The sequence below is a fragment of the Nomascus leucogenys genome, chromosome 15 (genome assembly GCF_006542625.1).
Source record: "Nomascus leucogenys isolate Asia chromosome 15, Asia_NLE_v1, whole genome shotgun sequence".
In the NCBI taxonomy this organism is placed as follows: domain Eukaryota; kingdom Metazoa; phylum Chordata; class Mammalia; order Primates; family Hylobatidae; genus Nomascus; species Nomascus leucogenys.
The window spans coordinates 101,925,863-101,940,520 of record NC_044395.1 but is presented as its reverse complement, the minus strand read 5'-3'; the positions used below and the strand labels follow the sequence as shown (position 1 = coordinate 101,940,520).

Sequence of the window (14,658 nt, the reverse complement as noted above, 5' to 3'; positions counted from 1 at the left end):
AACGACCGAAGAAAACGAGTGGATTTTCTTCATTGAAACAATAAACTTCAAACCAAAGTGAGCCAGCATCGGAGATGTTCAGAACAATTCACTGGCATACTAGAGGAAAACAGAGAACAGCTATGCACATTTATTGTTATCTTGTATTATTTATTTTTGTTTGTGTATGATTTATAGCACATACATTATACATAATACAGAGATATAGAATTTATAATTAATTAATAGACTCCTGGGAGCGATTACTGTTTATTTTTAACTTATGGTGTACACAACAAAAAAAATCACAGACTATTGCCGGGTGTGGTGGCTCACACCTGTAATCCCAGCACTTTGGGCGGCCGAGGTGAGCAGATCACCTGAGGTCAAGAGTTCAAGACCAGCCTGGCCAACATGGTGAAACCCTGTCTCTACGAAAAACACAAAAATTAGCCAGGCATGGTGGCAGGTGCCTGTAATTCCAGCTACTTGGGAGGTTGAGTCAGGAGAATTGCTTGAACCCAAGAGACTGAGGTTGCAATGAGCCGAGACAGGGCTATTGTACTCCAGCCTGGGCAACAAGAGCAAAACTCCAAAAAAAGAAAAAAAAAATCATAGACCACTTATCTTGCAATCATCAAGCAACTGATTGATTTTAAGATGGTAATAATGTAGACTTTTCCATTTTAGGAAGATGAGTTGGTGACAATATGAGCGGTAAATGGAGTGGAGTGAACACTGGCAAACATAAAAGTGAAGGATGGTGCATTTCTGAATGAAAGTAAGTAAAGTGAAAATGAAGAGTAGAGGACTGGGTTGAGATATGTCAAGGGAGAATGAATCAACAGGACTCAGCATAGTGTGGTCTACGAGGGGAAAAGGCACCTAGAAGAGGCCACCTCTCAGATTCTAGGTTTGGTGACAGAATTAATGGCACATCATTAATTGGGATAGCTAACACAAGAAAGGACTGCGCTAATTTGCAGTAAGAGGAAGCATGAGTTCAGTTTGGCATTTGAGTTGTAGATGGGGGAAGCATCTTTCTAAAGTAGAGATGTTCAGGTAGCAGTTGAATAATTAGCTCTTTTACTGAAGAAGGACCAGATGGTGATTCAGATTTATGGGTGCTTTTAAACATAGATGGTAGTGGAGTTGTTTATCTTTTAAATGAGGAGGCCAAATTTAGATTTCTTGGAAGCACTTAAAACCTTGTGCATAGATGGAATAAATAGTTGCTTCCATAGTCTCATTCCTTAGTGCTAGAAAATTCTTCCTGAAACAAATTATTTGTTACATAGGACTTTATTTGCAGCCCCAAAGATGGGAATCTTGGAGTACGTACAAGACTGTTCTAACATTACAATGGCTGCAGAGATCAAAACAGGGATATTAAGCTAAATAAAAGAATCCAGGCATGGAAAGACCAATACTGCATGATCCCACTTACATGTGGAATCTAAAAATGTTGAATTCATAGAAGCAGGAGTAGAATAGTGGTTACTGGAGACTGAGGATGGAGGTGGGAGGGTGATGGAATGGGGAGTGACTGGTCAAAGTGTACAACATTTCAGCTAGACTGGAAGAGTAAGTTTTGAGACCCATTGCACAGTAGAGTGACTTCAGTCAAAAATAACATATCGTATATTTTAAAATAACAGAGTACATTTCAAATGTATCATTACAAAAAATGTCCATGTAAGAGAAGTGATTGATGTGTTTAGCTTGATTGATTAGCTTGATATAATCACTCCACATTGTATATGTATAACAAAATCTCACATTGTGCTACATAAATTACAATTATTATTTATCAATTTAAAATAATATTTTAAAATAGGGCCAAATACAATCACAAAAAGACAGAATAGAGCCAAGGGCAGGATGGCATTATAAAAAGCCTGAATTAAACTGGGGTCATTATAAAAATTTAGGGTCAAGACATGTAAGAGTTTTGTCTAAACAATGAGAAAAGGGACACATTTTGAACATAACCAAATGTCTTGTTTCACTGCCTCTACTGCCCACATTTTGCAGATGGCCTGCTATAGGTGGACTTTAATTACTGTCGATATAATAAAAGTTGAAAGTGTCACATGCAGAAGATAATGACACAACAACACAAAATAGGCAGCCAATTTGCACTGATGATTATTAATTGATGGTCAGTGGAGTTTGACTGGTAGGGTCAGGTCTCTTGGATTTTCTCCTTCTTGTTATTAAAGGGTAAATTAAGTGAGTACTACAGCAAATTCCAACTCTTGGACCTGTGTGTGTGTGTGTGTGGGCGTGTGTGTGGGTGTGAATTTATGTGATGTTAATTCATATGTGAATATTATGACTATAAATATACATATATCTTCTATTTTTCAGAAATATGATTTTAAAAACCTACACTAACATGTAGGTTTTATTCATGAAATATTTTAAATTTTTGTAACCCTCTCTCATTTTTAATTACTTTATAATATTCTATATTATAGAGTTACTGTAATTTAATGCTATTGCAGTGGGAATTTATAGATCTCCATTCTTTAACTGTTATAAACAATATTTCAGTGACCCAGGGGGTATTTTTAAAATTATAATTCCCTAGGAAATTATGTCTATTATATAAAAAGTACTTATTTAAACTTATAAATGTCAACATAAAATACAGTATGAGAAGAATACACATACTAAAATCATCTGAGGGAATAGCAGAAGTACAGACAGAAGTATCTGAACAATTTAAATTGTATACATACCTGCATGCATATACACTGATACATGTATGTATATAAGTATAAAATTTACATGTGTTTTTATGTCTGTAGGGGTGAGTGTGTCTATGTACCAATAATTTGATTTGTATTACTTAAATGCAAGGATGAGTGTGTAATATGACTACTAATTTTTATCTCACAAGAACTATATGAGTTGGGTGTAAGGTGTACTAACATTGTCTGAATGATATCTGAACCCAAGAAACCTCAATTTGGGAAACGTTTTATGCTATTCAGGTGTCTTCTTTGTTGCCAGTGGCAATCTAAAATACTGCCTTAAATTAAATAAACTATAAACTTTAGTAATAGCTTTCAGTTAGAACTACATTCTGATATTCAGATGATGTTGTCATGCTCTCATTTTCTCAGTTTTCTTCTGGGGATATTTTTCACTTGTTGTATGTAGAATCTGATACACGATGGGTGTCTGCAGATATTATTTGAAAGGATGAGGGATGATGAGATGCATTCTTATAAATATGGAAGAATATTTCTTCTTCCATGTTTGCCAATAATTTGAGCAAAAGTCCCATTATTAGGTACCATTGACCTGGTATGACTCACTTGTCTATCATTGCACCAACATTGTGAATAGGGGATGAAACACACAGAAGGCCAGGTATGTCTCTGAGACATGATACAGAGAAGGATACAATTTGATAAATATGTTTTAAAGCACAGATTTTGTGTCCGATGGTCTATAAGATATTCTGGGGGATCTGCAGATGTGTATGATATCTTCTCTGTCTTCAAAGAATCTACCACCAGGTAAAAAAAAACAGTATCTGTAGCACTCAGATATGCATGGATTAAATTTGATAGTATCCACTTCTTTACTCTGGGGATTTAAAAAATCTTTTACTTGGTATGCCTCATGAAATCTTCAAGCGAAACTTCATCTGTGAAAATCTTGTGTGAATTATTGCTATTAAAATAAGATGTGTTTGGTATTCAGTAATATAAGCAGTTCTTTTTATACATAGTTTATATATTTTGCTTTCTATTCTGATCATTACTACATTTCTGTAAACAGACTTTTCCAAAGAAAAGTTCTCCTGAAAGTCTAATATTGTTTATTTTGTCCAGTAGAAAATACATATTTTAAAAAGTTTGTTCTTTGGAGGATGTAAAAATAACATTGCAATGAGATATTTGAGTCAAAACTGTCATCATGCACAGAGAGCCACGTTGCAGTTTCTTCTTCATAGTGATGCCATATGTTCTGACTTTACTGAGAGTTACAAGTTATAACTCTCAAGATTGAGGCCAAATGCATGCAATTATTTGGAAAGCCAAGTGGAACTTTGTTGCTTATCCTATCAACTTTTCCATCATCTAAGGTCTTGGCTTAGAATATTCTAGTGATAATGTAAGAAAAATGTAGCAAGAACATAGCACGGTCTGTCATCATCTACAGGGAATTGACAGAAATATTGCTTCGTCTATCATCAGACCTTCTGTACTGAGAGGATTAAAGTTTATAAATTGACCCATATAAAATTGCCCATATTTAGGCTAAAATTATCAAATGTCAACCTATGATTCAACCTAACGTGGAGGCAAATAATCTATATATCTAAATTTATATAGGCAAATAAAAAGCTATCAAATTACATGAATATAGAGGAGACAGTAAAAATAGATGTAACTTTTAAAATCCTGTGTTGTTTATTCTCATGTTTAGCTTAACCAACCCTCTGTTCATCGATAGTACTAGGTAAACTTTAGCTCAAGCACAGCTGAAGTAACACAAATATTTAATTAGTGTGACCCAAATTAACGAGATTGAGGTTCTGCTAAATTGCCTGCTTAAACTTACGCACATTGACTTTTTGTGGAAGGGGAGCCACAAGCAAGGATTTCGTCATCTCCACCTAGTTACTCCAAATTCAAAGAATACTGACTTTAGCATCTCATCACGGGAAATTGACATAATTAAGCACTCTTCGAAGAAAAATAGACTCTGATGTCTCCAATGCTATTAAATATTTATTGCTCACATTATCGCAGTAAATTTCCTGACAGAGAGTGATTCTACCAAAGTAGATCAAATAAGAACATCGCATTGCCTTGTTGCAAGTGTATCCACCTCTATACATTATTAAACAACATATATGTATACACATAAAATATAAATGTAGTAGCTGCACACTGTGGAGGCTGAGGAATCTATGAAAGAAAGTATGTTTAGAGTATGTTTCCCATACTCCCAATTCTCAGCTCAGATGAGAAGGTTACTATGCTTATTTCTGCCAGCAGATTCCTTTCTGCTGAATGTAATTAGATATAAGAAGAAAAAAATAATAATTACATTGTGGATAGTCCTCTTGTGGAAAAATTCTACATCAAAGTAACAAAAAAAGGATACTGAATTAGAAAAACAGCCCAGTTATAGAGTCCCTGAATAGGCTTCTTCTAAAAGTAAAATCAACTTTTTCTCAAAGGAGAGAAAAAAGTCTGGTCAATAGTATCTCACGGCTATTTTTATCTTATGATCTAGCTGTCCAGAAAAAAACATCTTCATCAGGAAGACTGAGCTAACCAGAATAACAAACCCATCTTTTGCTCAAGTAGGATTAATTTTTAACCTTTGAGTGTCTCTCAGTTCTAGATGGGAGAAGAGATGTGCCAGACATTTTGCAAAATTATTTGGTTTAAAAATAAAATAACAATGATAGTATGAAATACCCAAGACTTTTAGTGAAAAACAAGAAGCAAAGTTGCAGTCAGCTGGCTTGATCTACTCAAAACTGCATATTCCAATTATTGAGCTATTCAGCTCAAGATAAATATCAGCACAACCATTCTCAAAATAATCTCATACCCAGTTATAAAGTTAGCCAGTCATTGCCCTGGTAATTGGAAAATAATTTCTTCAGAGCAGCACCAGGAAATACAAATATTTATGTATTTTATATATATATATATATATATATACACACACACCCACATATATATAGTGTATATATGTGTATATATATGTAAGAATTGAATATATATATTCAATTGAATGTATATGTATCTTATATATGTAAGAATTAAAAATATATAAATATTTATATCATTGTTGTCATGGGAATGGCCATACTGCCCAAAGTAATTTATAGATTCAATGCTATTCCCATCAAACTACCATTGACTTTCTTCACAGAATTAGAAAAAACAAAGACCCTGTATAGCCAAGACAATCCTAAGCAAAAAGAGCAAAGCTGGAGGCATAACACTACCTGACTTCAAACTATACTACAAGGCTACAGTAACCAAAACAGCATGGTACTCGTATCAAAACAGACATACAGACCAATGGAACAAAACAGAGACCTCAGAAATAACACCACACATCTACAACCGTCTGATCTTTGACAAGCCTGACAAAAGCAAGCAATGGGGAAAGGATTCCCTATTTAACAAATAGTACTGGGAAAATTGGCTAGCCATATGCAGAAAACTGAAGCTGTACCCCTTCCTTACATGTTATACAAAAATTAACTCAAGATGGATTACAGACTTAAATGTAATTGTTAATAAATTAATAAATATATATTAATTAATATGTCTTTATCAACATGCCATCAGCACTGAATATTGTTTTAGAAAAAGATGTTTGCTTAAGATTGATAGATAGATGGAGAGGGAGAGCGCAAAAGACACAGACTTTTGAAAATAGTTTCAGGCATTTTTCCTTTCTCTGTTTTCTATTATCACATTATATTACAATTTAATTGTTTTAAAGCTTACAGGATGATTTTATTATTTATATTATATATCAAACACTTCTGATTTAGAACTGTTTTTGCATTCAGTCTTCTACCCAAAGTTACTTAGGTTATTAATGATAAACTGCATATTGAGTACCATGTTTCACTGCTCTTAAAAATTTTTCATGTTATGATTTGTGGCTTTCGAATTCTGATGTGCATTATTTTTTCTTGCTTTCTTAAAAAAATAACAAATATATTGATCATTTGTTCTTTGATATGCACTGTTCTAAGTATCTTTTATGAATTATCTACTTTAATACACATTGTTTCTTTATTATTAAACCTATTTCGGACATGAAGACATCGAGGAATTATAGAGCTGATGGAGTAATCTGTACTGCAAAGTCAGGCTATCTCTAAATCCTATGTATATAACCAAAATGCTACATTATTTCTTTCCTGTGATACATCAAGTTTTTTTTTTTCCTCAGGAGTTTTTGCAATTATCGGACACATAAAATATCAGATGACAACTTTTTCTTACCTTCGCAAAGAAGTAGAAACTTACTTGGGTTTACATTTCTTAAACCAAAACTTTTTCCGACTCAAAAGATAGAGATTTTTAAATAATGCCCTTCTTGTAAAAACAAGCATATTTAACATAAAATAACATATTTCACGGACAAATAAGGTAGGATATTCATCAGATTGTTGGTTTTGTTTTGTTTTATTTGGGAATCAGCAAACTTTTCCATAAAGGTCCAGATAGTAAATGTTTTTGGCTTTCCGAGGTATGCAGACTGTTGCAACTTCCTCACCTCTGTTGTTGTAGTGTGAAAGCAATCATAGGCAAGTACATAAATAAATAAGTATGACTGTGTTCTAATAAAGCTTTGTTTACAAAAACAGGCAGTGGGCCAGACTGGGTTCCTGTGCCGTTGTTTACAGATACCTGGTTTTGTTTTGAACACTTGGATTCTTAGAGTGTTTAATCTTTAAGATAGCACACAGAGAGGCCATCTTTCACAAATTTCTTGGCTTCAGGATCTTTTTTGTAGAGAATCACATAAAATTAATGTACACTTTGTTCCCTTTTACTCTAGTTAACATTGAAGGAAAAATCTAAGTTTAATACTTCTTGCTCCTTTAAGAACCTCTCACGCTTTAATTTTGTTATAATGTTTCCGATATGAACATCAGATAAGGCATTGCTATGTGCTACGACTCTTAGTCTCCGTAATTTCATTTAATAGAAGTCTATCTATCTTGATATGAAATTTGATCAGGAGGCATTGACAAGGGATACTGCTCTCTGTAGTCATTCAGGATCAGTCATTCATGGATGACACAGGTCATCCATGGGGAGGCTTTAGAGGCCAAGCATTAAAGTGGTGTAAATCATTTCCTTCAAAATCCCATTGGCTTAAAGTCAGTCACATGGCCACATCTAAATGTAAGGGAGGCTGGAAAATACAGCGTTCTGTGTGTAAAGGAGTTTCAAAGAAATGATACTTGGTGTCTTTGACATTATGTTCAGGGCATGAACCTGTTCTCATACATTATTCCTTGAGTACTCTGAGTCTGTCTTTTGCTTACACAAATTTTTTTCCCAAGCTCAGTACATTTTCAAAATTACATATATATTTTATAATGTCTTCTGTTACTGTTAGTCTTCTAGTGCTGAATAACAAGTGCACCTAATAAAAATTAAGGCAAACTGGAAAAATTCAGTTTTGCTATTCCTTTGCCTAAAGCCATGAGATGCTATTTGCCTTCCCAATTATCTTAGGAAGTCATGTAAAATATTTTCCCATTGCATAACACTCTAAGTTGGGGACAGAAAGGAATAGGGTCCAACACAAATAATTTTGCTAATCTTCATTAACAATTTCCTCCCTGTTCAACATCCGGCTCTGAAGCCAATGTTATATATTTTGGGAATTATTTTTTAACAGGTTCCCATTATCTAAGAACAAACTTTTATTTAGTCAATTTTTAAAATATTGACAAGTGATTTCAAAATCTCAGGGGCTTAGAAGAGAAAAAAAATATGCCATCTTCATATTGCAATATGTCAATTGAAGGTCAGTGCTAAATCTACTCCTACTCAACTCTCACCCTTTTCCTGTGCCAAAAGAATATTATCCTCCATACGGAAGCTGCTTCTTCAGCAAGATCCTATTACAAAGAAAATCTCTGGAATACAGCTGAGTTGAAAAGAGCTGCAGCTGAGCCATCATCAACTTGCAGCTGACATGTAACATGTGTGAGAAATAAATCTTTGTTGTTCTAGGCCAGTGGGATTTTGTGGCCATTGGTTACTAAAGCAAAGTTTATAAATACATAGTCTCTTAATAGATGGACATAGTAAGACAAGAACCTACAGGATAGAGGAAAGGTAGTCTGGAACAAGTGACAGAATGAAATACACCTGGCTGTTCAGAAATTACTTTCCACATAAGAGAAAAATAAATATCTATGGGTATATATGCATATATGTGTATCTGTGTATAGACATGTGTGTGTATGCAGTGTGTGTGTAGATAGGTAGGTAGGTAGATATATTATAGATATAGATATAGATATAGATATATAAATTTGTTATAGGGAAGTGCAGAATTGTGGGGGAGGACAGTGAATCAAACTACTTTTAGAGCTTCTTATGGCCATCTGGGCTATTCTGGCTCAAAACTCATATATATATATATACACACACACACACATATATATATATACATGCATAGTTTTTGCATGTATAATTTTAAAATATTCTTCTAAATTCATCTTTATTGATTATGTTGTTATTCGAGATTTCCCCCTACACCTTGCTTCATGGTCTTATTTTTTCATTTATAGTCTAGTTGTTAGCTTTTGCCCTTTTTTATATCTTTGTGAGTATATTAAAGGCAATTTATAGGAGGGTGTATTGAGAAATATGTGTGCTTCTGTATTAAACTAGATTTATTTTCCAATACTTTTGGATGCTGTTTTTGTCTTCTTTAAAAATAATGTAAACATGGCGTTGCATACTTTTCCCAGTGTGGCTGGCTTACTTGGAAACAAAATTGACATCTTAGGAAGAAGGAGTTATTGGTTCAGTGATATTGGTGGCCATCATTATGTCTCTAGATTGCTGGCATGTTTTGGAACTGTAAAGGGAGAGTCTCATTTTGGGGAGGACAGATAGAAGTCTAGGTATTGTAACGCTTGCTTTCTGTCCCAGATACATGTTCCATTCATAGTAGGGAGGCACTTTGTGCCCCCTTTGCCTTCTCTTCCACCAGAAGACAGTATCATACTGTATGCTAGGGAAAATTTATAGCTTATTGAATTCACCTGTATTTTTTTCTCCTTCAAGAGCAATGTGAGCAATAAAAAATACAAGCTCATGAAAAGACATAACTCTTTTTGTCAGCTGTGTCACTACAATTCAATACATTCACATACAAGAAGACAGGAGTATCTGCTACAGTGGTGCAGCATTACAAACTCTCATCCTTTCCCCTCCACCCTGACATCTTCCCTTAGAAATAGCAGGAATAACAGTCACTTTGTCATATTCAAATTTCATCACAACAGGACATATTAGCTGAGAAGTTAAGTCTTCCAAAAAAGCGAACACTGTCCCTCCTTGATTTATAGTTTCATTTCAGTATCAAGCTCTTTCTCTGCAGTTGGGGGAGCAGGCTTAGACCAGCCTTCTTATAATTCATCCTTGTTTCCAACTTGTTTATATTTACCAGTCAGAAAAAAGGATGATGTCAATAGATGAAAAGGAAAAACACAAATCTTTTTTTTTAATCTCCTCACAGGTGCCTGGAAGAATCATTTATTGGAGGAAAATGGTATTTAATGCCTTATTCTTCTTCTAGTAAGCAGGACTCTTTCAAATACATAGACTCTTTTAAACTATTTTTATAATGGTTGTTTCAGCAACTATTTTCCTTCTCACTCTGATAGTACAGAAAACATGTCAATAAGGATCTGTCATATATAAAGGAAGAACTCTAAAATTGATTGAAAGTTGAAATAATTGCCTCTCAGCAGAAATTAATATATTTCAATGAATAATATTTTATGGCAACACGTTTAGAATTGATTTTGTTAAAGTTTTGATAAAAAATAAATATGTTTTGGATTTTTTCCCTAAACATCCCCTAGAGTAAGGGTAGGGTTGCAAACTACTGTTTATAGTAAAAACTGAATATTGGAAATTTATATAAATATTATGTAAAAAAATATAAAGAAGAGAAAGGAGAAAGAGAAGGTGAAGAAACTGTACAGAAAAGAAAGGGATGAAGAATTTCTGAATTTAAATACTTTAAATTTTTCTAAATTCCATACTGTAGGGTAGGGCACATAGTAAATGCTCTGTGTGTGCTTAGTAAATAGGTAAAACCTCACCTTCTCTGAACCTTTGAGTTGAGTGGTTAACCAAATTGCATCAAATTTCAAAATCGAATTAATATTAGGAGCATTAGTCTCCCCTTCAATCTTGGACCGCAGTATCATTAGCACATTGGAGGCAATTTTTGAAGATTTTCCCTTTCACTCCATTTTGACAGGTCCTATTGATGATGATAATGATTTGTGTGTCAGTTTTCTTTGTACAACTGCATTGCCTGCTAACACTAGCACATTTTTTTTGTTTGCTATCTTTTTTCTTTGGTGGCAAAGAGCAATGTCCTTGGTATGAGCACAATTGCTTCAGATCTGAAGTACTAAATAAGATAATGAGACCCCATGAGTCACTGATGATGGAGGAGATTAGATGGAGTGATGGCTCTGCCTCCAGAGACTTCCAGTAGTTAAAAAGCTGCTTAAACCTTCATTCCACAATGAGTCTGACTTCCAAGGGTCTCAACTGTGAGCCGAAAGCAAGTTTGGCACTTTGCAAAATCTATTAAGAGGCAGGGTATGTTTCCATTGAGAGAAACTAACACGTTCTCTTTGAATGAAAGTTGGTCAACAATTGGTGTCTCGTAGAGTGACAAAAGCCATAGAGGAAAAAAAATACAGTTTTGCCATAGTAGAATGAACAGTCAAGAAACTGACAAGTAATTAAGTCTCTTACCTGCCACTAAATTCAAAAGGCTTTTCACAATCCTAGGTTATTGCATACTTATATAAATACCCTGGGTAGTTGGCAGTCTGTTCTATCAGAGTCTTCATTCAGTGCCTACTGTGCTCAGTTAATGCTGAACGATCCTTGTTTTAACATACTAAAGGTGAAAAATATGCGTTGCTAACATCTGAAAATTGACAGAGGCTTTTATTCCACGCAGTTGTTTCTAAACCCAGAGGATGTTTCTTATATGCATTGACTTTCTGCCATTTCATGTGCATGAGATGGTGGTAGATAGATTCCAGCTGGAATTAATCCTGAGATACAGACTGACAGAGTTCAGGGTTAGCTCGGGAACTAATCATAGGAAAGACATTTGTGGGAAATGTAGTTTCGAATCATGGCGAGAGATAATGTGATTTAGTGCTCATGTTCCACTTTTGTTGCTTTTAATTACATACTTTGGACTGCTGCCTATCCTCTCTGAGCCTCAGCCATCTTATCTTTAAAGTGGGATAATAAGATGCCATAGCCCTCCTATGAGGATTATCTTCATCATCAAGTAAGACGATAATAAATATGAAAGCAATTGAATTAACTGGGAATTAGTGTATGTGCCAATATTAGTCTTTATGGTGCTTTAATTTAGTTACCATTTTTTGAATGCGTGTCAAGTGTCAGGTTCTGTAAAAAGAGCTAGGAATACAAAAACGACTTAAGATTTAGTGCCTATCCTTAAGCACAAACATATAATTATTAATAAAATACTCAAATATTCACAGCTAGTCCTAGAAACTTCAGTCCAACGTGTCATAAATACTTAGATGTCACAGTATTTTTAATTACTCCTTAAACATATTTATATTTTTTATAGACTAAAACAGCGACTACTGCTTCCTATGGTATCATTCCCCTTCTGCCTATTTTCCCTTCTAGGTACAGAGGCTTCCAGTAAAGGCATAATTCCTACTATTACTGTAGAGTGGGCAGAGGCCATGAAGGCAGTCCCAGTTCTGCTACTGATATAGTTTGGATTTGTGTCCTCGTCCGAATCTCATGTTGAATTGTAATCCCCAATGTTGGAGGAGAGACCTGGTGGGAGGTGATTGGTTCATGAGGATGGTGTTCCTCCTTGCTGTTCTTGTGAGTTCTCATGAGATCTGGTTGTTTAAAAGTATGTAGGGCTACGCACAGTGGCTCACACTTGTAATCCCAGCACTTTGGGAGGCCGAGGCGGACAGATCACTTGAGGTCGGGAGTTCAAGAGCAGCCTCGCCAACAAGACAAAACCCCATGTCTACTAAAAATACAAAAATTAAGTGGGCATGATGTCACACACCTGTAATCCCAGCCACTTGGGAGGCTGAGGCAGGAGAATTGCTTGAACCCAGAAGGTAGAGGTTGCAGTGAGCAGAGATCATGCCACTGCACTGCAGCCTGGTTGGCAGAGCAAGACTCTGTCTAAAAAAATAATAATAATGATAAATAAATAAAATAAATAGAAGTGTGTAGCATCCCCCCTTTGCTCTCTCCCTCCTGCTCCAGCCCTATAGGACTTTGCTTCTCCTTCACCTTTCATCATGATTGTAAGTTTCCTGAGACCTCCCCAGCCATGCTTCCTGTACAGCCTGTGGAACCATGAGCCAACTAAACCTCTTTTTAAAAATAAATTACCCAGTCTTAGTTCTTTAGAGTAATAAATTACCCAGTCTTAGGTAATTCTTTAGAGCAATGCAAGAATGGACGAATACAGAAAACACTGTTCACTCTTCTGTTCCAAAACACCAACCACAACTAACTGCTAGTGTTGTCAGATTACATCTCTCCACTGGTCAAAACCTCCATTGACTGTCACTGAAGTTAGAATAATATTTATCTTGTTTACTGCCACCATGTCTCAGCTGTCATCTCTAACCCTTCTACCCCGTCTACCATGCCCCAGTCACACCGTTCCTCCCTGGTTTTTACACAAGTCTGCTCTAGCTGTATTCACTCTTCTCTTTGGAGGGAATGTAATCTCTGAGATACCCACACAGCTATCTTCTTCACTTTCCTCTAGTCTCTTCAAAGGGCTGATTCCAGAAAGGTCTTCTCTGTCTTCTATCTGAAATAGCCTGATACTTCCCTTATCAATTCCTGATATTTTATATTTTGGAATTTTCAATGTCTACCCTTACCTACTCCATGCAGAGTCTTCTACCTATAACTTGCTATTGCTACATGTGCTGCATTTGGGGACAAATGCTCATAGATGTCAATGACCCACAGTCACTGGTGCTGAAAAATTATTTCTAAAACAATAAACTGACCTCATTACACTGGTATGACTTTTTAGTTGATGAAAAAAAAGAGTGTATTTGAATGGAGTTTACAGTTTTCCAGATTGCATAAGTACTAGTATATTCTTCCATTTCATGTTTCATTGAACCTAAACAGTCCTTATATGTTCCCTCTGCACTTGCGATCTATAGAAAGTGTTTCCTCCCATAGCTAATAGCTTCTAGCTCATTTTTAGAACAGAGAAAAAAGAGTAACAACATGTATTGCACTCCAACAAACAATCATGTGTTTAATTTACATGCACATGATCTCAATTTTACAGGTGAGGAAACAGTTTCAGAATTGTCAAGTAGCTTGCTTAAGGTAAGTGGTAGGTCAAGGTTTGGAATCCACTCTAAAACCACTACTATTTAAATTATTCCATCCTTCTTCTTTCTTCCTCATACTTTAGAATCATAACATGCCTCAAATCAATTCTTAAGATTTACAGGCCAGTTGTTGATATTGATATTGTAGTATCCTCTCTTTGAACACTGGAATTGAGCAACTTCAAACAGTCATTGGACCAAGGTCTTCATGCTTCAAATAAACCTGCATCAAAGAAATCTGGCTAGAAGACAGAGATCATGCTTTATTCCCCCACAAAAGGATTATGTTTAGATTTAATGTTGATGCCTCACTCAGTTAAGTGCTCACTTTGAAAATCAATACAACATTGTGTGCTTGGTTGGCTAAATATCTCTCAGTCAACATTAATAAAAATACAGCAACAAAACAATGCACTTTGACTCTTTATTGCTTGTCTCTGGATCTTTGGGCCTCATAACTGTTAATCAAGCATACTTATTCCTTGTACATAATAGCAAGTATG

General features: G+C 35.2%; 1 long non-coding RNA gene across 1 annotated transcript in view; it reads left to right on the top strand.

The window, feature by feature from the left end:
- Positions 1-6,298, top strand: part of LOC115830487 — an 85,231-nt gene extending 78,933 nt beyond the window's left edge. The window contains exons 9-10 of the long non-coding RNA XR_004026039.1: positions 2,014-2,211; positions 5,893-6,298. This is a non-coding gene — a long non-coding RNA (uncharacterized LOC115830487). The remainder of the gene's footprint in view (positions 1-2,013; positions 2,212-5,892) is intronic.
- The last annotated feature ends 8,360 nt before the right edge of the window (positions 6,299-14,658 follow it).